Source organism: Pleurodeles waltl, chromosome 12, assembly GCF_031143425.1.
Source record: "Pleurodeles waltl isolate 20211129_DDA chromosome 12, aPleWal1.hap1.20221129, whole genome shotgun sequence".
Lineage (NCBI taxonomy): Eukaryota > Metazoa > Chordata > Amphibia > Caudata > Salamandridae > Pleurodeles > Pleurodeles waltl.
Window position 1 is genome coordinate 235,765,281 of NC_090451.1, and position 22,178 is coordinate 235,787,458.

Here is a 22,178-nt window from a genome sequence, read left to right on the forward strand (position 1 = left end):
CCGCTGAACAGGGCCCCGCCGTGCAGAAGAGCACCGCTGAACAGGGCCCCGCCGTGCAGAAGAGCACCGCTGAACAGGGCCCCGCCGTGAAGACAGGTACCGCTGAACAGGGCCCCGCCGTGAAGACAGGTACCGCTGAACAGGGCCCCGCCGTGAAGACAGGTACCGCTGAACAGGGCCCCGCCGTGAAGACAGGTACCGCTGAACAGGGCCCCGCCGTGAAGACAGGTACCGCTGAACAGGGCCCCGCCGTGCAGAAGAGCACCGCTGAACAGGGCCCCGCCGTGCAGAAGAGCACCGCTGAACAGGGCCCCGCCGTGAAGACAGGTACCGCTGAACAGGGCCCCGCCGTGCAGAAGAGCACCGCTGAACAGGGCCCCGCCGTGAAGACAGGTACCGCTGAACAGGGCCCCGCCGTGAAGACAGGTACCGCTGAACAGGGCCCCGCCGTGAAGACAGGTACCGCTGAACAGGGCCCCGCCGTGAAGACCGGTACCGCTGAACAGGGCCCCGCCGTCTCAAGCACCGCTCCGCTGGGCCCTTCCTGTCAAGCACCGCTCCGCTGGGCCCTTCCTGTCAAGCACCGCTCCGCTGGGCCCTTCCTGTCAAGCACCGCTCCGCTGGGCCCTTCCTGTCAAGCACCGCTCCGCTGGGCCCTTCCTGTCAAGCACCGCTCCGCTGGGCCCTTCCTGTCAAGCACCGCTCCGCTGGGCCCTTCCTGTCAAGCACCGCTCCGCTGGGCCCTTCCTGTCAAGCACCGCTCCGCTGGGCCCTTCCTGTCAAGCACCGCTCCGCTGGGCCCTTCCTGTCAAGCACCGCTCCGCTGGGCCCTTCCTGTCAAGCACCGCTCCGCTGGGCCCTTCCTGTCAAGCACCGCTCCGCTGGGCCCTTCCTGTCAAGCACCGCTCCGCTGGACATCGCCATGTCATGCACCGCTGCGCTGGGTCCCGCCGTCTCAGGCACTGTTTATGGTTCACTGTGCCCACCATGCCTCCTCCTTGACCAGTGGACTCTGTAATCCACCTGAGAGACTGTGGCTTTGCACTCCCCAGGATGGCACAGTGGGCAATCCACCCACTGTAGAGACATTGAGAGACTGTGGCTTTGCACTCCCCAGGATGGTCCAGTGGGCAACCCACCCACTGCAGAGACTTGAGAGAATGTGGCTTTGCACTCCCCAGGATGGCACAGTGGGCAATCCACCCACTGTAGAGACTTGAGAGACTGTGGCTTTGCACTCCCCAGGATGGTACAGTGGGCATGGTGGCTCCTCGTGGATCTGGCGTCGTGGACTCATGTGGCTGTGGTGGCCCCCTCTTCCCTTCCCCCTGAGGTGCCTGTAGTTTTGACATCGGATGCCCCTGCAGTGTTCTCTCCAAAGGACTCAGGTGTCGTGTGTGGGCTTTGCCCTTGTTTCGCAGAACCTTGGCCCACGGACATGTTAGATTCGTAGGATGTGCAGGACTTGTTACTTCAGTGATACACTGATGTGTATATCTTTTTGGTTTTTGTAAATATTTTTCACGGTTGCTCAATTATTTCCAGGTGCTTTTTTTGTACATGAAAATTTATTCCAAATTTGGTTGTGTCAGTGTATTTTTAAAGGGGCTTTGTGTGGTGTCACTGTGACTTCCTGCTCTGCATTGGTGTGTACATATTGGGGGGGTCGCATATGTGTATGCCCATAACCTTTCTTCCTCCCCCCTCCCGTGTGTCGTAGGTGCAGTACTCACCGTTGACGTCTGCGCCGGAGTTCGTACTCGTGGTAGATGAGCAGGTAGACGAGAGCAGGTATGATGTTCAATTCGGGTTCCATGCTGTCCGGATTCCGCGTGGAGTGTCTCGAGGTGAGCGTTTTCCATTGAAAATGTCTGTTTCCGCCGTGTTTTTATCGGCGGGGCTCCCGCCCCGGAAAAGGTGGCGGATTGGTGGGTCGTGATAGGGTGGGCGGTACATTGTCTGCTGCCTGGCTGTTGGCGGTGACCGCCGCGCTGTTTGTTTGTTCCGCCGTGGCGGTCGGAGTGTTAATGCGGCGGGCTGTGTTGGCGGTTCCCGCCAGGGTCAGAATTGCATTTTTTTGACCGCCGGCCTGTTGGCGGGTTGGCCGCCGCTTTATCACCGACCGCCAGGGTCAGAATGACCCCCATAATGTCTAATGCAGAAGAGATAGTGATGGAAATCAACGTCACCCCTTACCTGCATCTTAGGATGTCAGAGTTAAGGTCTCTCTGCAAAATCAAAAAGATTAAAACTGGTTCAAACCCTACCAAAGTACAGCTACAGGAGCTTTTGGCAGAGTTTACTAAAAACAACCCCTCTGATGATGGCCTCACAGAGGGGGACCCTAGTGACCTGGAGGATTTCCCACCTCCAGTCCTAGATAGGGAGCCAAGGGTCTCAAACCCGGACTCCAAATATGATAGTCAGAGATGCTGCTTCTCTCACAGGAGAGTCCAGCAACTCTGGAAGCATTGAGGGAAGCCTCAATGAAGATGACCTCCTGTTAGCCAGGATGGTCAAAAGATTGGCTTGAGAGAGACGCTCCTAGCCATAGAAAGGGAAAGACAAGAGATGGGCCTCGGTCCCATCAATGGTGGCAGCAACATAAATAGGGTCAGAGATTCTCCTGACATGTTGAAAATCCCAAAAGGGACTGTAACTAAATATGAAGATGGTGATGACATCACCAAATGGTTCACAGCTTTTGAGAGGGCTTGTGCAACCAGAAAAGTAAACAGATCTCACTGGGGTGCTCTTCTTTGGGAAATGTTCACTGGGAAGTGTAGGGATAGACTCCTTACACGCTCTGGAAAAGATGCAGAATCCTATGACCACCGGATTGAGGGCTTTGGATTCTCCACTGAGGAGTATAGAATTAGGTTCAAGGGGGCTCAAAAATCCTCGAGCCAGACCTGGGTTGATTTTGTTGACTACTCAGTAAAAACACTGGATGGCTGGATTTAAGGCAGTGGTGTAAATGATTATGATGTGCTGTACAATTTATTTGTGAAAGAACACCTGTTAAGTAATTGCTTCAATGATAAACTGCATCAGCATCTGGTAGACCTAGGACCAATTTCTCCCCAAGAATTGGGAAAGAAGGCGGACCATTGGGTCAAGACTAGGGTGACCAAGGCTTCCACAGGGGGTGACCAAAAGAAAGGGGTCACAAAGACTCCCCAGGGGAAGAGTGTTGAGACATCCAAGGGAAAAAGTAAAGAGTCTTCTATAGGGCCCCAAAAACCTGCTCAGGAGGGAGGGTCCAGAGCCTCTTCACAATCCAATTTTGGGTACAAGGGTAAAAACTTTGATCCCAAAAAGGCCTGGTGTCGTAGCTGTAATCAGCAGGGACACCAAACTGGAGACAAGGCCTGTCCCAAGAAAGGTTCCACTTCTAACTCTACTCCAGCTAACACTGGAATGGCCAGTCTCCAAGTGGGATCAACAGTGTGCCCAGAGCAAATCAGGGTTCACACTGAAGCTACACTAGTCTCTGAGGGTGGGGTGGATTTAGCCACACTGGCTGCCTGGCCCCCTAATATGCACAAATACAGGCAGCAACTCTTAATTAATGGGCAAAGTGTAGAAGGCCTGAGGGATACAGGTGCCTGTGTCACCATGGTGACAGAGAAACTGGTTTCCCCTGGTCAATACCTGGCTGGACAAACTTATCCAGTCACCAACGCTGACAATCAGACTAAAGTACATCCCATGGCTATGGTAACTTTAGAATGGGGAGGGGTTAATGGCCTGAAACAGGTGGTGGTCTCCTCAAACATCCCTGTAGACTGTTTGCTTGGAAATGACCTGGAGTGCTCAGCATGGGCTAAGGAAGAACTCAAAACCCATGCAGCCATGCTGGGTATCCCTGAACTGGTGTGTGTGTCAAGACAAGGGCACAGTGCAAGGCTCAGAGTGAAAAAGTGGTGTTGGAGCCTGGAAAAAGGGCCCAACCCTCCAAGAGAAAAAGAAAGACTGGGGAACCAGCTTCAACACAACAAGAGAAAGAGAACCTCTCTTCCCAGGAAGAAGTTCTGCCCTCTGAGGGAACTGAGACCATGGAGTTAGAACCTGATCAGGTTGAGCTCCTAGGCCCAGGGGGACCCTCAAGGGAACAGTTGTGTAAGGGGCAAGAAACCTGTCCCTCTCTTGAAGGCCTTAGGCAGCAAGCTGCTGAAGGGTCCAAAGGAAAAATAACAGGAACACAGAGTCTATTGGGAAGATGGACTCCTTTACAATGAGGCAAGAGATCACAAACCTGGTGCCACTAGGAGAGTGGTAGTGCCTCAGGGGTTTAGGGAGTTCATTCTGACCTTAGCTCATGATATTCCTCTTGCTGGGCATTTGGGACAGACCAAGACGTGGGAGAGATTAGTCAACCACTTCTATTGGCCCAACATGTCCCAGAAGGTCAAGGAGTTTTGTGTCTCCTGTGCCACCTGTCAAGCCAGTGGTAAGACAGGTGGACACCCAAAGGCCCCCCTCATTCTACTTCCAGTGGTGGGGGTTCCCTTTGAAAGAGTGGGTGTGGACATAGTGGGTCCACTTGAACCTCCCACAGCCTCAGGGAACCAATACATACTAGTAGTAGTGGATCATGCTACTAGATACCCTGAAGCAATTCCCCTTAGGTCGACTACTGCCCCTGCAGTAGCCAAAGCACTCACTGGTATCTTTACCAGAGTGGGATTTCCTAAAGAGGTGGTGTCTGACAGAGGTACCAACTCTATGTCAGCATACCTGAAGCACATGTGGAATGAGTGTGGGGTGACTTACAAATTCACCGCACCATACCATCCACAAACCAATGGTCTTGTTGAAAGATTCAACAGGACATTGAATGGCATGATCATGGGGCTCCCTGAAAAACTCAAAAAGGAGATGGGATGTCCTCTTGCCATGTCTGCTTTTCACCTACAGAGAGGTGCCTCAGAAGGGAGTAGGGTTTTCCCCCTTTGAACTTCTGTTTGGCCATCCTGTAAGGGGACCACTAGCTCTTGTAAAAGAAGGCTGGGAGAGACCTCTTCATGAGCCTAAACAAGATATAGTGGACTATGTACTAGGCCTATGTTCAAGGATGGCAGAGTATATGGAAAAGGCAAGTAAAAACCTTGAGGCCAGCCAACAACTCCAGAAGTTGTGGTATGACCAAAAGGCTGCTATGGTTGAGTTTCAGCCAGGGCAGAAAGTCTGGGTTCTGGAGCCTGTGGCTCCCAGGGCACTTCAGGACAGATGGAGTGGCCCTTACCCAGTGCTAGAGAGGAAGAGTCAGGTCACCTACCTGGTAGACCTAGGCACTAGCAGGACCCCCAAAAGGGTGATCCATGTGAACCGCCTCAAACTCTTCCATGACAGGGCAGATGTGAATCTGTTGATGGCAACAGATGAGGACCAGGAAGCTGAGAGTGAACCTCTCCCTGATCTCCTATCCACAGACCCAAAAGATAGCTCAGTTGATGGAGTGATCTACTCAGACACCCTCTCTGGCCAACAGCAATCTGACTGTAGGAAAGTCCTGCAACAGTTTGCTGAGTTATTTTCCCTAACCCCTGGTCAGACACACCTGTGTACCCATGATGTGGACACAGGAGACCGAATGCCTGTCAAAAACAAAATTTTCAGACAGTCTGACCAAGTTAAGGAAAGCATCAAGGTGGAAGTCCACAAGATGCTGGAATTGGGAGTCATTGAGCACTCGGACAGCCCCTGGGCTAGCCCAGTGGTCTTAGTCCCCAAACCTCACACCAAAGATGGAAAGAGAGAGATGAGGTTTTGTGTGGACTACAGAGGACTTCATTCTGTCACCAAGACAGATGCCCATCCCATTCCAAGGGCAGATGAATTGATAGACAAACTAGGTGCTGCCAAATACTTAAGTACCTTTGACTTGACAGCAGGGTACTGGCAAATCAAAATGGCACCAGGAGCAACAGAAAAGACAGCATTCTCCACACCTGATGGGCATTATCCGTTTACTGTTATGCCCTTTGGTTTAAAGAATGGCCCTGCCACCTTCCAAAGGTTGCTGAATCAAGTCCTTGCTGGCTTAGAGTCCTTTAGTGCAGCATATCTTGACAATATTGCTGTCTTTAGCTCCAGCTGGCAGGATCACCTGGTCCACCTGAAGAAGGTTTTAAAGGCCCTGCAAGCAGCAGGCCTCTCTATCAAGGCATCCAAATGCCAGATAGGGCAGGGAACTGTGGTTTACTTGGGACACCTTGTAGGTGGAGGCCAAGTTCAGCCACTCCAGCCTCAGATCCAGACTATTCTGGACTGGGCAGCTCCAAAAACCCAGACTCAAGTCAGGGCATTCCTTGGCTTGACTGGGTACTACAGGAGGTTTGTGAAGGGATATGGATCCATAGTGACACCCCTCACAGAACATACCTCCAAGAAAATGCCCAAGAAGGTAAACTGGACTGTAGAATGCCAACAGGCCTTTGACACTCTGAAACAAGCAATGTGCACAGCACCAGTTCTCAAAGCTCCAGATTACTCCAAGCTGTTTATTGTGCAGACTGATGCCTCTGAACATGGGATAGGGCAGTTTTGTCCCAAACAAATTATGATGGCCTTGACCAACCTGTTGCTTTCATTAGCAGGAGGTTACTCCCCAGGGAGCAGCGTTGGAGTGCCATTGAGAGGGAGGCCTTTGCTGTGGTTTGGTCCCTGAAGAAGCTGAGACCATACATCTTTGGTACTCACTTTGTAGTTCAAACTAACCACAGACCTCTCAGATGGCTAATGCAAATGAAAGGTGAAAATCCAAAACTGTTGAGGTGGTCCATCTCCCTCAGGGAATGGACTTTATAGTGGAACACAGACCTGGGACTGCCCATGCCAATGCAGATGGCTTTTCCAGGTTCTTCCACTTAAAAAATGAAGACTCTCTTGGGAAAGGCTAGTCTCATCCTCTTTCGTTTTTTTTTGGGGGGGGGAGGGTTGTGTAGGGAAATTACTTTGTTTGAAAGTTGTTTTACGAAAAGAGCCTCGGTTTCCAGTAGTTTGTAGAGCTGCCAAAGGCTTTGCAACATCAGCATCTTTTTTTTTTATTTTTCTCTAGAGCTTGGTCTACTTGTGGATCAAAAAGATGTTCCTGATTAAAGGGGGAGATTAACAGCACCTGCTGGACTTCAGGTTTAAAATCCGACATTCACAGCCATGCGTGACAGCATAATAATATACTTGTGTTTATTTCCCTGGCAGCTGTATCTGCCCCATCAAGAGCAGATTTAATACAACTGTGGGAAATAACCTTGCCCTCTTGTACAGGTTGCTGTCCCTTCTTTTTAAATTCTTCTGGGGATGTGGAATAATATTTTTCATCTCATCCCAGTGAGCTCGGTCATATCTTGCCAATGGGGCTTGAGTGTTGGCAATCCTCCAGTAGTTGGCTGCCTGAACCCCCACCCTTTGACTGAAGCATCAGTGAGCTTTGACTCCTTGTCTAGAGGAGGTGCAGCCCCAGAACTTTGAGAATTAGCTGTTTTACAAACATTGGCGACTGCTAAGGAATCTAGTAAAATCTGTCCCTTAATATAAGCAGGATACCTTGGGGGTGATTTATATTTCTTGCCAACCCTGAGCGTAATTATTTGTGCGCAAACAGGGTCTTTAAAAATTTCAACTGCATGTTGCGTAATCTCCTTTAACATGGGCAAATCTTGAGATGCACTAGTGGTGGAAGAAACTGTTTTGAATAGAAAATTGTAGGGAAATGCCTCCTTGGCATGGTTACCCCCTGACCTTTTGCCTTTGCTGATGCCAAGTTATGATTTGAAAGTGTGCTGAGGCCTGCTAACCAGGCCCCAGCACCAGTGTTCTTTCCCTAACCTGTACCTTTGTTTCCACAACTGGCAGACCCTGGCATCCTTGTAACTGGTACCCCTGGTACCAAGGGCCCTGATGCCAGGGAAGGTCTCTAAGGGCTGCAGCATGTCTTATGCCACCCTGGGGACCCCTCACTCAGCACAGATACACTGCTTGCCAGCTTGTGTGTGCTGGTGGGGATAAAATGACTAAGTCAACATGGCACTCCCCTCAGGGTGCCATGCCAACCTCACACTGCCTATAGGTATAGATAAGTCACCCCTCTAGCAGGTGAGGGTATAGCTGCATGAGCATTATGCCCCTACAGTGTCTAAGTCAACTCCAGAAATTTTAAGTGCAGTGTAGCCATACTGAGTATATGGTCTGGGAGTTTGTCATTACGAACTCCACAGCACCATAATGGCTACAATGAATACTGGGAAGTTTAGTATCAAACGTCTCTGCACAATAAACCACACTGATGCCAGTGTGGGATTTATTGAAAAATGCACACAGAGGGTATCTTAGAGATGACCAATGTATGTTAGCCCAACTGCTAGTGCAAGGCTGACCAGTCTGTGTCAGCCTGCCACTTCCAGACGAGTTTCTGACCTCTGTGGTCAGAAACAAAGCCTGTCCTGGGTGGAGGTGCTTCACACCTCCCCCCTGCAAGAACTGTAACACCTGGCGGTGAGCCTCAAGGGCTCAAGCCTGGCGTTACAGTGCCCCAGGGCACTCCAGCTTGTAGAGATGACGGCACCCCTCAGCCCCCAACCAGGCGAATGCCCACTTTTGGTGGCAAGTCCAGAGGGATAATGAGAAAAAGAAGGAGTCGTCAACCCCCTCATCCAGGTCCACCCTTAAGGTGACCAGAGCTGAAGTGAACCTCCTTGAGAAATCCTCCATCTTGCTTTGGAGGATTAGGACCAATAGGGAAAGGGATGTGCCCCCCACCCCAGAGGTAGTGGGCACAAGGAGGGTGTAGCCACCTGAGCTGGAAACCCCGCAGAGAAGAGGAGACACCAACTGACTCGGCCCCAAGTCCTACCGGCCCGTCTCCTGCTTCGAAAAGTTGCAAGAAAAGAAGCAATGTGTTCTGCAGGACCAGCGACCCCTGAAAAGCCTCCAGGGAACTGCCTGCATCACCGAGGACCAAGAAACTCCTATGGACAGCGGACCTGTCCAAAAAGAAGATCTAAAAACAAACAACTTTAAAAGGATTCTCACTCACTCCAGAAGCGTGAGTCCAACTACTCTGCACCCAACACCTCCGGCCCATGTCCAAAGAAACCAACTATCCAGAGAGGACCCCCAGGTGACTCAGACGACGTATCCACCCTGGGCTGACCTCTCTGTTCCCCCACGAGGACACCTGCAGAGAGAATCCCCAAGACCTTCCCTGACCACGACTGCCCAGGACGAAGATATCCGATGCCGGGAGAAGCACTGCACCAGCAGCCCCCAGGCCCATGAGAAACCGACCACTGGTGCAGCAACGACCAACAGGTGGCCCTCACCCTTGCCCAGTCGGTGGCTTGCCCAAGAGCCCCCCCCCCCGTGCCCTGCCTGAAGTGCCTAAGCGACCCCTGGGTCCCTCCATAGAGTTCTATTGAGAACCCGATGCCCTGTTGGCACACTGCACCCGGCCGCCCCCGTGCCGCTTAGTGTGTGGCTTTTGTACTTACTTGGGACCCCTCCAGTATTCCTCCAAACCCCCCTGGTCTGCCCTCCAACAACACAGGTACTTACCTGCAAGTAGACTGGAAATGGAGTACCCCCGGTCTCCATAGGTGACCGCGTTACTTTGCCTCCTGTTTGAACTCTGCACCTGACCGGCCCTGTGTTGCTGGCGCTGGGTGCTTGGAGTTGCCTTGAACCCAGACAGTGGGCTACCTATGCTCTGGAGACTGAATCCGTAAGTGTGGTATTTACCTCAGAAACTGTACTTTACTTACCTTCCCCAGGAACTGTTGAAAATTGCAGTGTCCACTTTTAAAATAGCTTTTTGCCATTTTAGAGAAACCTGTGTACAATATTGATTCTAATCAAAGTCTTAAGTATTACTATGCAAATTACCTTTCATTTAACGTACTTAACTGCTAAATGAATCTTGTGGTTCTAAGAATAAATTAACAAAATAATATTTTCCTATATAAAAACCTATTGGCCTGGAGTGAAGTTATTTGAGTGTGTGTTTTTTCACTTATAGCTTGTGTTTGCACAACAAATGCTTAACACTACTCTCGGATAAGCCTAATTGCTCAACCACACTACCACAATTAGAGCAGTAGTATTATCTATTATTGCCTCTGTCAAGCCTATTGGGGAACCCTTGGACTCTGTGCACACTATATCTTATTTTGATATAGTATGTACAGAGCCAGCTTCCTTCAGGAAGATTTTGCAACAATTCGACCAGTATTTGTTTGAATATGTAGAGCCTTTTGTTTCGGATCGAGCTTCTCTGCCAGTCGGTAAAATAGGCTCTGGTGCCAAAATAGATGGTTTCGATCCGATTGGGGAAACTTTCGGGGCTGAATAATGTTTTTGTTTCAGTGCCAAAAAGCTTGATGCCGAGGATATTGGGACCGAAGACAGCCTAGGCTGGGTTGGTGCCTAAATCGTCGAGGCCATTTTATGAGAGAAGTCTTTAGCCTACGGAAGGCGGGGCCTCCTTGGCAATCATTCGGTGCAAACCATGGCCTTCTGGCAGTGGTGGCCAGACAGCCTTAGTCTCTGTTGAAGGAGAGTGATTCTGTGGTACATGGGCCTTTGTACTCACTGCATGCTGAGCTGATGGAACCTGTTGTGTCTGCACGCCCCCTTCAGCCTCCGACTCGGATCCGGATTCGGAAATGGATAAGACCTCTTCTTCTGCCGCAAGGGCCTCATAGAACTCTTCCTGCGGCTCGAGGTCTTGCAGCCCGAAGATGTCTGGTGTCTCCTCAAGGTCTTTTCACTGTATTTCTTTTCACGATCTTGTACCGTCTTCTTCAACTGAAGCTATCAACAAGCTTCACAGTCTTCGTTGTGATCTGGTGATAAACAAAGGTTACACACAGAGTGGAGGTCTGTGTGGGGCTATTTGGCATGACATCGAGGGCAAAAACTGAAGAAGTGTCCGTTCCATCAGCAGCGCATTTCAGTTAGATACTGAAATGTGGAAAATAAGAGGAGGCCTGAAGGCCGGGGGTAGGAGTACATTGACCCGATGAAGTGTGTTTGCATTATGTGAATGAAATTTGATCAAAAACAATACAGGCAAGTATAGAAGTCAAAGTAATTCTGAAGGGGCTCGAAGCGGTCTCAAACCAGAGCACCGAAGAACACGTCCGAACCTGATGGCGGAAGAAAACAATCTAACAATGGAGTCGATGTCCATGTGCAGTATCACCAAAAGGAGGGGTTCACTTTACCTCGTGACTCTGACAACTTCTTCGAAGAAAAACAACATGTATACATCTGAACCCAACACTAGATAGCAGATGTATGCAGAACATGTGTATCTACAGGAGGGGTCTCCAACCTTTCAAGAGCTACTTATGTTCAGTGAACATCATCCCAAGCAATAATGTTGGTGGTATAGTAGTGCTCACACCCTCCAAGATTGTCAACAGTGCATTAGGTGGCGTTGCCAGCAATAAAGTAAAAACGTATTATCAATTTAGAATGTCTCTAAATGGGAAGTACATAGCAGACATTGCTGCAATGCCCCCGTCACCAAGGCAATAATATTAGTGATAAGTCTCTCCAAGTCAAATAATAGTTTTAAACACATTTTGAGTATTCAAACACCTTATGAGTACTGAAAATACACACATTTACATTTCAAATGTATGCTTTTTAATGTTTTTATACATATGATAATTCAACCAAGAAAAAGATTCTACAGACGTAGCCTTGCTGCACAGAGGAGAGCTACTCACAGGGCACTGGAGAGCTGGTGGCAGCTCACCAGCTACTTGTTGGAGACGCCTGATCTACAGCCACACATGCCATCAAACATGTAATTACTCTGTGCGCACAGTAAAAAGTGTCATTTATCTGTGGCTACTGTTTTGTTACGATTCTTAATTTTGTAGTACTTTGGACTTCGCCCGTTTGCGGATCATCTCCTTCTGCTCTGTTTTCTGCTACAGTGGGTGCGGTATTGTTTTATTTGGTCTCTGAAGGTTCTTGACTTTTGACTTCGAGGTGATTTCATTGTGCACTGGTTGCGATCGCGCTGTCTGGACTTGGTGATTATTGGATGTACTTTAGATTGTCTTCCTGTTCTTGTCGACTTGTGTTCATAAAGTTGCATTTTTCTTTTATTTGTTGCCATTTGAAATTGTGAATGCATGTTTACTGTATTTTAGTAGGAAAATGTGCTACTAACTTTTTCCATGCAGGTGATTTTTTTAGTGTGCTTTATTTTCTAGAAAGTTCATGAAAGTTCACGTAAGGTTTGTGTATGTGTAGATCAGGGACTAGTGAGCCCAAGAAAGGGTCTAAGGAGGATGAACCTCCAATGTTGAAGGGACAAGGAAGCCATTTAAAAAGATATGTAAATGCAAGACAAAACTGCACCCTCTAGGTAGTGTAGCTGAAAAGATGATAAAGGAGGGAGGCACATTAAAGGTGGTACATCAGTGGCAGGGGGCAGATGGCCTAGTGGTTGGTCATCTGCCCTCCTAGACATGCAATACCTAGCACACACAGTACAGGCATGTGCTGATCCAAATTAGGATTAGTCATACATGAATGCATGCTTAGACTGCAGGCAACAAGCTGTGAAGAGACACAAAGTTGACAAGCAAAAAGGAGGCATGACCTTGCAGGCCTTAAAAAAGGTTGGAGACGAGTGTAGCGAGACAATGCAGTCACAACCTGCTGTCCAGAAGGAACAACCAAGTAATGAAGGACAGTTCCAGAGCACATGGTCAGATGACTACTGTGCAAAAATAATAGCCATTGCTAATACTATGAACGCAAACTCTCATCATGCTGTGCTGTATAATTGGCGTTTCTACAGCACAGGTAGCTAAATTAAGAGGAATGCCAAACCGCACTTGCGCTCACATGGCAACAACAGTGCTGTGTATCTGGACTAATAGGCAGGTACAAATAGCTATTAATAAACTGACAAAGCTAGGAATGGCATGCCAATCAGCTGGCATATACCCTAAACTACCTTCTGTCAGACACCCCAAGCACTATGAACTGGGACATTTTAGAGGAAAACAAAGCTGTGGATCAAACTGACAGGGTTTGGGGAAGGGCTTTAATACCACAGAAACAGACCATGGATATAAGCACACAATAGACGGGTCTAGAAAGACTAAAAGCGGGATAGGCACTGCTGAGGGAAATTACAGGATGTCATCATTATCTGACACATCATCACATAGTGTGTCCGTTGAGTCAGACGCCAGCCCATATTCAGGACACAGGGATAGCATTATGCTGGCTACAACATACAAGACAACAGAGATTCAGTAAGCTAACCCCCTCATCAAGTTACAGGAAATACAGATGCGCATACTGAAGAGAACATGAATACCTCCTGGCCCAAGGGGATTTTTCAGAAGCAATAGGTTCTGCAATGAGATTTCTTGTGCACAGCCCATTTAATACACAGGAACAACAAACGGACCATTATAATTTAAGACACAGAGTAATTCAACTGTAGTAAACACGGTACAACGGCACCCACGCCAGGCACCTAAGGTAGTGATAAGTAAAACAGCTATGTTAAAAAAATGGACACCAGCAGAAGGTGCAGCAATGACTTAAGATGCACCACGCCCTACTACAAATTGTAAAAGGTTTCTTGACTGGCTACATGAAATGGCTATGATATATCACCTTTACCTGGGGACATGGGCCAGCTGTTAAAAATAGTATTGGGTAGTAAATGGCCCTTAGTTAAGAATAACTTTAAGGTGTCAACATCTAGAGACTGGATGGACAATGTAGAGGATGTGACAGCATCAGAAGCAGTAATGTTAAACTGATGAAATAGTTGAAAATTTAGCAGTAAAACATGGTCATTTCTCACAAATACCAGCGACTATACAAAAGCAGGTGTCTGACTTTGTCAGGCGTTTCAATTAAGTACAGGGGTATCGCATGCACAGACAATACATATCAAACGCTTGTGGTGCAAACTTTTATAAATGCACTGTTGTCCAAAGTGACCCTTACCTGTAAGATGACATACCATCAGAGGTCTAGAATGGAATATGAGGGTGTCCAAAAAGACAGGAGTAGGGGCAAATGCTTTACTTATGGGTGTTTTGGTCACTGGACTAGGGACTGTAGGTTACACTGCTGACCACAGCACTACAACCAAGACAGAGCCCACCAGATGGTACAGCAGGATGGCCAGAGAGCGACTGCCCTGCCGATGCCTAAGGACATCCAGAATACACCTTGTACAATGGCAGACCTATGAGTAGGCGGTAAACCATAGGACGAGGCGGAGAGAGTGACACCAGCACCCCAGAAATTAGTACAAGCTACTATTGTAAAGGTATCTGACACACCAGATGAGAATCCAATATGGCCCACGACGGTAGGAGAAAAAACGTAAGAATATTTGATTGATAGCAGAGCTACCTTTTCTGCAATAACAGATCCAAGTGTGGGTGCAGGCAGCGATCAGATGAAGTGGTGTCCCTCTCTCCAACAAGATATCAATGGACTATTTTAAATAAAGACTGGTACCCAGGTTTATTTGAAGAGTTTGTTAATTATGAAGGACCGGTAGATCCTGCTTTAGCTTCATTGATAGTCATTTAAGAAAACGTCCGATCAATCTCACTGCACAGCAGCATATTTGACTGGGGAGGTGCCAGCACAATATGCCACAGACAAGAAATTACACTGACCACAGAATTGTAATAAAACATGTTATTTGTGGGACAGGAGTGGTGCACAGTAAGCATAAAGTTAAGGCCCTCTGATGAGCACTTGTGCAATACAAGATACCATCATACCTAGAATGTTTTGAATTGTTCGTACTGGAATATGTTGATGGTGAAGAGATTAAAGAGATTAGATACTATTGCATCTTTCAAATTTACATATGGGTCTGGTGAAAAGACTGGGTGATAGTGAAGGCTGGTCATTTCTGCTATATGTTCAACACAATAATAGAACAGTGTTCGAAAAAATAAATGACAAATACCACAGATGATAATGCATCTCATTGACTCACGTATCTGAGCTAAATACAAGAATAAAGTAGGTTTTCTGAAAAATGTTATCCCTCATAAAGTGATAGTAAAGGAAAGCGTTATTTTACCACCAATTCGGCAGCACCACCACTCCCCTCAATTGAAGGAGGGTATTCACCCAGTGATTGAGTCCCTGCTAGGCTAGAACAAGGAGTGCTAATTTATACAGCCAGCCCTGCAACACCCCTATATTTCAGATACCAAAAGTAGGGTCCAATAATTATAGATTCATTCAATACCGGCATGCAATTAACAACATTGTGGTGCCCACAACACTCGTGGTGTCTGACATCAATTCTATCAGCCGTACCAGCGGAGGCCAAAGTGTATTCAGTAATATAGCTTTCTTCTGCGTTTTTTCCAAAACCTGTACACAAGGGCATACCAAAACACACAGTTAACGTGGACATGCCTACCTCAAGGCTTTACAGAGAGCAGGATAGTGTGCGTTGCTACAGTAAAACAAGACTTGGACAGTTTGAGACTAGAGAGGGGGTACTACTTGCATACAGTATGCAGATTATCTGTTGATTGAATCACTGTCCTTGCAAGCATGCAAAAAAAGAAAAAAAGACTGTGGCACTGCCAAATTATCTCCAGGAGCGTGGGCACAAAGCTTCTCTCTCAAAATGTCAATGCTGCCTCCCAGAAGTGACATACCTGGACTATGATATATCAAAAAGACAGAGGAAAAGCTCACCGGAGAGAGTGTCTGCCATAATGTGCATGCCATGACAAACTACAAGAAAGGAAATGCTGTCCTTCCTTGGTATGACCAATTGCTGCCGCCAGTGGATTCCTATTACGGGTCATACAATAAGCCCCTTAGGAAGTGCACACTGGAGCCAGCACCTAAACACATTGAATGGACTGTTGAACTGTTTACCTGCTATGAGAAACTAAAAGAAACACTGTGCACTGCATCAGTGTTGGGCTTCCCAGATTACAAACTACCCTTCCACCGCTATGTGTCTGAAAGCGACGTCATTGAAATGCAGTACTGACACAAAAAAGATGAGTTGGGAAGAAGGCCAGTGGCCTATTACTCTGTGTTTTTGCCTGTGGTCGTAAAGGGCTTTCCTGCCTGTCTATGTTCAGTTGCTGCTCCGGCTGTAATGGTTGAGAGAACGGCTCCCACTGTGTTAGGTTACCAATGTACTGTATATGTGTCACATGCTGTGATGTTACTTCTAAATTCTGCTGCTACTCAACATTTCTCCGCTGTTAGGAGCACAGGTTATGAGGTCACATTAATGTCAAAGAGAAATCTCTCTAAACAGCGCTACTACCCACATGTAAACATATCCACGCTCTTGCCCCCCCCCCCATTGAGGACACAGGCACAGATGTACAGGATATGATCATGACTGTGCAGCAACTGTTGAGTTATGTACATCGCCTAGACTAGATTTAGAACAGAAACTTCTGCCCAATGCAGTCGTGGATTGGTATACGGACAGTTCAGCTAGCAGACTGACACCGACTATAGAGCAGGCTATGCAATAACTACAGCTTTTGACATTGTTGAAAGTGCAACACTGCCATGGGGCACTTCAGCACAAAAAGCGGAGCTATATGCTCTCACAAGGGCCCGAGTGCTAGCAGAGGCAAAAAGAGCTAACATTTACACAGATTTCAGGTACGCATTTGGGGTTGTCCATAATTTTGGACAACTTTGGCATTACTGTGGTTTCATAACAGCATCAGGTCACCCTATCTAACACGCCAACATGGTTGCTCATTTGCTCAAAGCTGTCCAACTGCCATCAGAAATAGCAGTAATAAAATGTGAGGTTCATACAAATGCTGACACTGAAGTAGTCAGAGGGAACGCACGTGCTGATGTGGCTGCAAAAGAAAGCATGTAGTGTCCAGTGCTACCAGTGCTTTGCCGAGGTGAAACGTGATCGGACCAAAACTGATGAACAACGCTTAACAATTAAAGATGTCATTAAGGTTTAAGAATCAGCAGACCCCAGTCAGGTGAGGTTGAGGGTAACAGTGGGGTGTGCTCAAAATGATGAGGGACTATGGACTTAACCTGATGGCAGGCCTGTAGCACCACATACTATTTTTAAGTCTAGTGCGCAAGCGCTTTGACCTGTTTTAAGTATTGTGGGCTTTTAACCTCACCCGTCTCATGCCCATCACTTTCATTCATTCCTGGGCTTGCCTTTCAAAAATCACTTGATGCCATTGGTAAATGCTTTACGTTTGTCCCGCTTTGCAGCCTGCCCCTGTTATATGGATTTTTGCATGATTGCAGATATACTTAAGGGAGGGCAAACTATGTTTTCTTTGGTCTCTCCCTTTCGTGCTGCATGGTGGCCATGGTGCTCACTGCGCGAACAGGCACAACAGAGTAAACTGCATTGGCGGTCTTGGAGCTCTGGTCACATTGTTCACTATTACCTAATGAAAGTAATTTCTTGTGGCTCTCCCCTTAAAACACTTGAAACTGGTAAACCCTTTACACAAAACAGGAATCCTCAAAGCGAAAGCGGCTCTCGCGGCACAGCGGGACAGTAGGTACTACAAGATTCACTGCACTCAGGAAACTTGCCCCATAATGCTTTGCAGGGCATTACTTTTACAAAAATGTTTTGATCATAGCTCAGCCTGAGGTGGTCAAAGGACAATGAGACCACCTTCAAAACATTAACCATGACGTTTTCTTTCTGTCTACATTATATCTGGTTCCCCACTCTATGTTAGTGAGGACTCCAAAATAATAACCCCTACCACCATTCATTACCCTTTTAAGCTCTCTAAGGGCTGAAACTTTTGTTTTACACCTGGAAGAAGTTATGTTGCAGGACATTACTCTTACAAAACATTTTTGCTCATAACTTAACCTGTGGTGGTTTCTAGGACAATGGGACCAACTTCAAAACGCTCTGCAAACATCATCTCTGGGTCCCCACACTGGGTTAGTGGGGACCACAAAATAATAACCCCTCCCACCATTCTGTGCCTTTTAAGCTTTCTCATAGCTAGAACTTTTGTTTTACAGCTGGGAGAAGTTTTGTTTTGAAGGCCTTGTTTGTACTATCATTGCAGTAGGCCTGCTAGCCCTAAAAACGCCCTCTAGGGGCTAAGAAGAAAATGAGTTACTTACCTGTAACTGTGGTTCTCCAGTATTGGTATCTTTCATAGATTCACATGCTTGAATCATTCCCCGTCGTCCCCACGGTACATAGAAAGCAATAATTAGAGATTTTTTTTTTGTTGTTGTTGATATATTGAAGTCAATAGGAGAAACACCTTCAATTGTAGAACTATCAGCCTCTTTAGAAAGAGCCCAAAATTCAGCCAATCAGGTGTGACCACCCCTTTAGAATCCTCAGCACAGAGGCTCAGTCTCTCAGATTTCTCCGCACTAGAGGTTACCGGAAAAAAACCAAAGGAGGTGAGCCCCTCTGGGGAGGAGGGTGGGTCGCATGTGAATCTATGAAAGATACCAATACTGGAGAACCACAGTTACAGGTAAGTAACTCATTTTCTTCTCCAGTATTGAGGTATCTTTCATAGATTCACATGCTTGAATCAGAATAGCCAGCAGTAAGAAAAAATGTTTGATTTCTGTAACACCAATAGTATGCCTGTGTATAACGCATGCTATTTGAACTCATATAGGTAATTAACATTTGGAAATCAACCGTTAACCATATTAGCTATATAAACCATATATATATAAATATATATCTAAAAATATATACCTATACACACACACACATAGATCTATATACATAAAATTATCCTTCAAACAGTACATAGAGGACGGAGGGTAAGAGGTTATTGGCTCACCTTATGCAAATAAATTACGTAATACCGCTTGTCCTACCGCAGCATCCACTCTGTCCGTAGCCTCTAGGCAGTAGTGCTGGGTGAAAGTGTGAGCAGGTGTCCATGTTGCCGCCCTGCAGATCTGGTTCAGAGGGACTCTGCTGCTGAAGTGGATACCGCTCTAGTGGAGTGCGCTCTGACACTGGATGATAATGGCTTCCCTGCCAACTGGTGGCACAACTGTATGGCGGAAGAGATCCAGCGCGCTATGGTCTGCTTAGTAACGGCTTTACCCTTATTGATCTTTCCATAACTGATATAGTTGTTCAGATTTACGGAAGTCGCTTGTCCTTTGTATATAAAACTTTAAACAGCGTTTAATGTCTACAGAGTGTAGAGCTCGTTCCGCTGCAGTTTGTGGATTTGGAAAAAATGTTCTGAGAACCACTGGTTCATTTAGGTGAAAAGATGATGGAACATTAGGTATAAACTTTGGATTAGTTCTCAAAATGACCACCTCTGGCTTGAATTGGAGGAAAGGTGGAGAAATTGTGAAGGCTTGGATATCGCTGACCCTCTTCGCTGACGTCAAGGCCAGAAGAAGGGCTGTTTTAAAAGAAATGAATTTGAGATCCACCCTATGAATGGGTTCAAACGGATGTTTCATTAATTGGGAGAGCACAATGTTCAAATGCCACTGCGGCGCAGGACGATGAATTGGTGGAAACATCCTAAATAAACCCTTAAGAAATTGTTTTATTATTCTGGACGACCATAGAGCAGGTGACTGAGACGTCCGTCGGAAACGGGATATGGCAGCCAGGTGCACTCTGATAGATGAATGTGAAAGACCGGATTTAGCCAAATGCAATAAATATGGCAAAATCTGTTCAGGAGAGGACCTTAGAGGATGAACGTTGGAAGTTGAGCACCATAAGCAAAACCTCTTCCACTTGAACTTGTATGTTCGGTTTGTAGACTGAGCCCTGGCACAGGCAAGCACCTCCCTGCAATCTGGAAGGATATCTAGTCCATCGAATTCATAGAATTCAGGAGCCAGGCTGATAAACGAAGAAATGTCGGGTTGGGATGATGAACCTGACCCTGGTTCATTGTTAACAAATCCGGCATTGTCTTTAGTCGAATGTGAGGTTGTTCCGAAAGTAATAGAAGTTCTGTGAACCAGAACTGGCGTGGCCATCTGGGAGCGATTAATAGAACCCTGCATTGTTCCCTCTTCATCTTTTGCAGAAGTCTCGGGATGAGTGGAAGCGGGGGAAAAGCGTATGCATAAATCCCTGACCATCTGATCAAAAACGCATTCCCCTTTGATCCCTTCTGCGGTCGGCAGCTTGCGAAGTGTTGGCATTTCTTGTTGTCTCTGGTCGCGAACTTATCTAGACTGGGTTTGCCCCAACGACGAAAGAGACGGTCGAGAACTGACTGATTGAGTTCCCACTCGTGGCAGCTGGTTTGAGTCCTGCTTAGGGCATCTGCCCAGGTGTTGGTGATCCCTGGGAGATGTTCTGCTCTGATGGAGATTCGATGTTGAATTACCCAATGCCACAGCTTTTGCGCCTCTAGAGATAATGCTCGAGATTTTGTGCCTCCTTGCTTGTTGATGTAATGCATGACCGTGGTATTGTCTGTTCTTATCAAGACTGAAGAATTCCTGATGTTCGTGAGGAAGGATTTGAGTGCCAAGGCAACCGCTCTTAACTCCAATACATTTATGTGGAGAGTTGATTCTTGAGTGGACCATTTCCCCCTCACTGAAAGATCCTGCAAATGAGCACCCCATCCCTCTAGGGATGCATCTGTTGTTATTACGTGCATGGTCCTGTCCTTCAGAAATGACAGACCGTCTGAGACGAGGGGAGTATCCTTCCACCACTTGAAAGTCTGCTTTGCTGATGGGGTTATTCGGATTACATCGTCGAAAGAGCCTTCTATTTGTTTCCATTGATTGTCTAATTGCTGTTGAAGTGTCCTCATGTGCAGACGACAGTTCTTTATCAATGGAATGCAAGACAATAGCATCCCCAGAAAAGACTTGTAAGTCCGCACTGAAGCGGACTTTCTTTTGCTGAGACGTGCTGCTAAGTCTCGAAGTTTCTTTCGCCTGTCCTGTGAAGCAGAGGCTTTCGCGTGAACAGTGTCCAAGATGGCTCCTAGAAACGTGATGTTCTGGGTAGGATCTAGGTGAGACTTGGGGTAATTGACTGTCAAGCCCAAAGCTCCGAAAAGGGATAGACATGTCTCCGTGTCTCTGGCAGCCTTCGATGTTGTTCGTGCCTTTATTAGCCAGTCGTCTAAATACAGGAACACCTGTACCCCTAATTGTCTGAGGTGGGCTGCCACCGGTGCCAAAACCTTGGTGAATACTCTTGGGGCCGACCTGAGGCCAAAAGGCAACACTCTGAACTGGTAATGAATGCCTGCAACCTTGAATCGCAAGAATTTCCGATGATTGGGGTGAATGGGAATGTGGAAATATGCTTCCTGAAGATCTAACGATGTCATAAAGTCCCCTCGGTTGAGCAGGCGCAGGACGTCTTGAAGGGAGATCATGCGAAAAGATGGTTTCTTGAGGTATTTGTTGAGCGAACGAAGATCTAAAATAGGCCTCCAGTCCCCTGTCTTCTTCCGGATAAGGAAAAAGCGGGAGTAAAAACCTGTTCCCCTCTGGCTCCTTGGTACGACCTCTATTGCTCCCTTCTTCATTAAAATAGCAATCTGATCCATAAGCTCGTTGAGATGGGCTGGCGGGGGACCTCTTGGTGGTACATGAGGGGGAGGTTGGTTGAATTCTAGTGTATGTCCCCGGTTGATAATATCCAGTACCCATTTGTCTGAAGTTATTCTGGACCACTGGTGTAGAAATTTGGAAATTCTGCCCCCTATAAGAGTGTTGATATAGGGGCTGGGTGCAGACACTTGATGAGGGTCAGTGCTTTCTTGCCGTCTCCTTGGCCTTGAAAGCCGACTTTCCTCTCGTTTGTTGCCTAAAGTGAGCGGATGACTGTTGACGAAAGGAATGCGGTTGTTGCTGGCCGAAGGTTGATCGAAATTGACCTTGGTAAGAGGAGTAATGACGATATTGTTGAGAGCCTCCTCTATATGAAAAGGTTCCTCTCCCTCTCGCTCCCCGAAAGGGCTGTCTTTTGTATTGTAGCGTTGCCAGAGATCTGGCTGTCTCTGTGTCTGCTTTAATAGACTGCAACGCATCATCGAAATGCTTGCCAAACAAAAGCTCGCCATCATACGGCATGTCCAGAATCTTCAATTGCACTTCAGGCCTAAAAGAAGTAGCCTTGAGCCACCCCTGGCGCCTGAGTACGGCCGCCCCGGCCAACTGGCGAA

At 47.3% G+C, this 22,178-nt stretch overlaps 1 protein-coding gene across 2 annotated transcripts in view; it reads right to left on the reverse strand.

Moving 5' to 3' along the window:
* The window catches only part of DHODH (dihydroorotate dehydrogenase (quinone)), a 305,977-nt gene that overhangs the window by 197,077 nt on the left and 86,722 nt on the right, over positions 1–22,178 (reverse strand). The gene's annotated exons all lie outside the window — the stretch shown is intronic.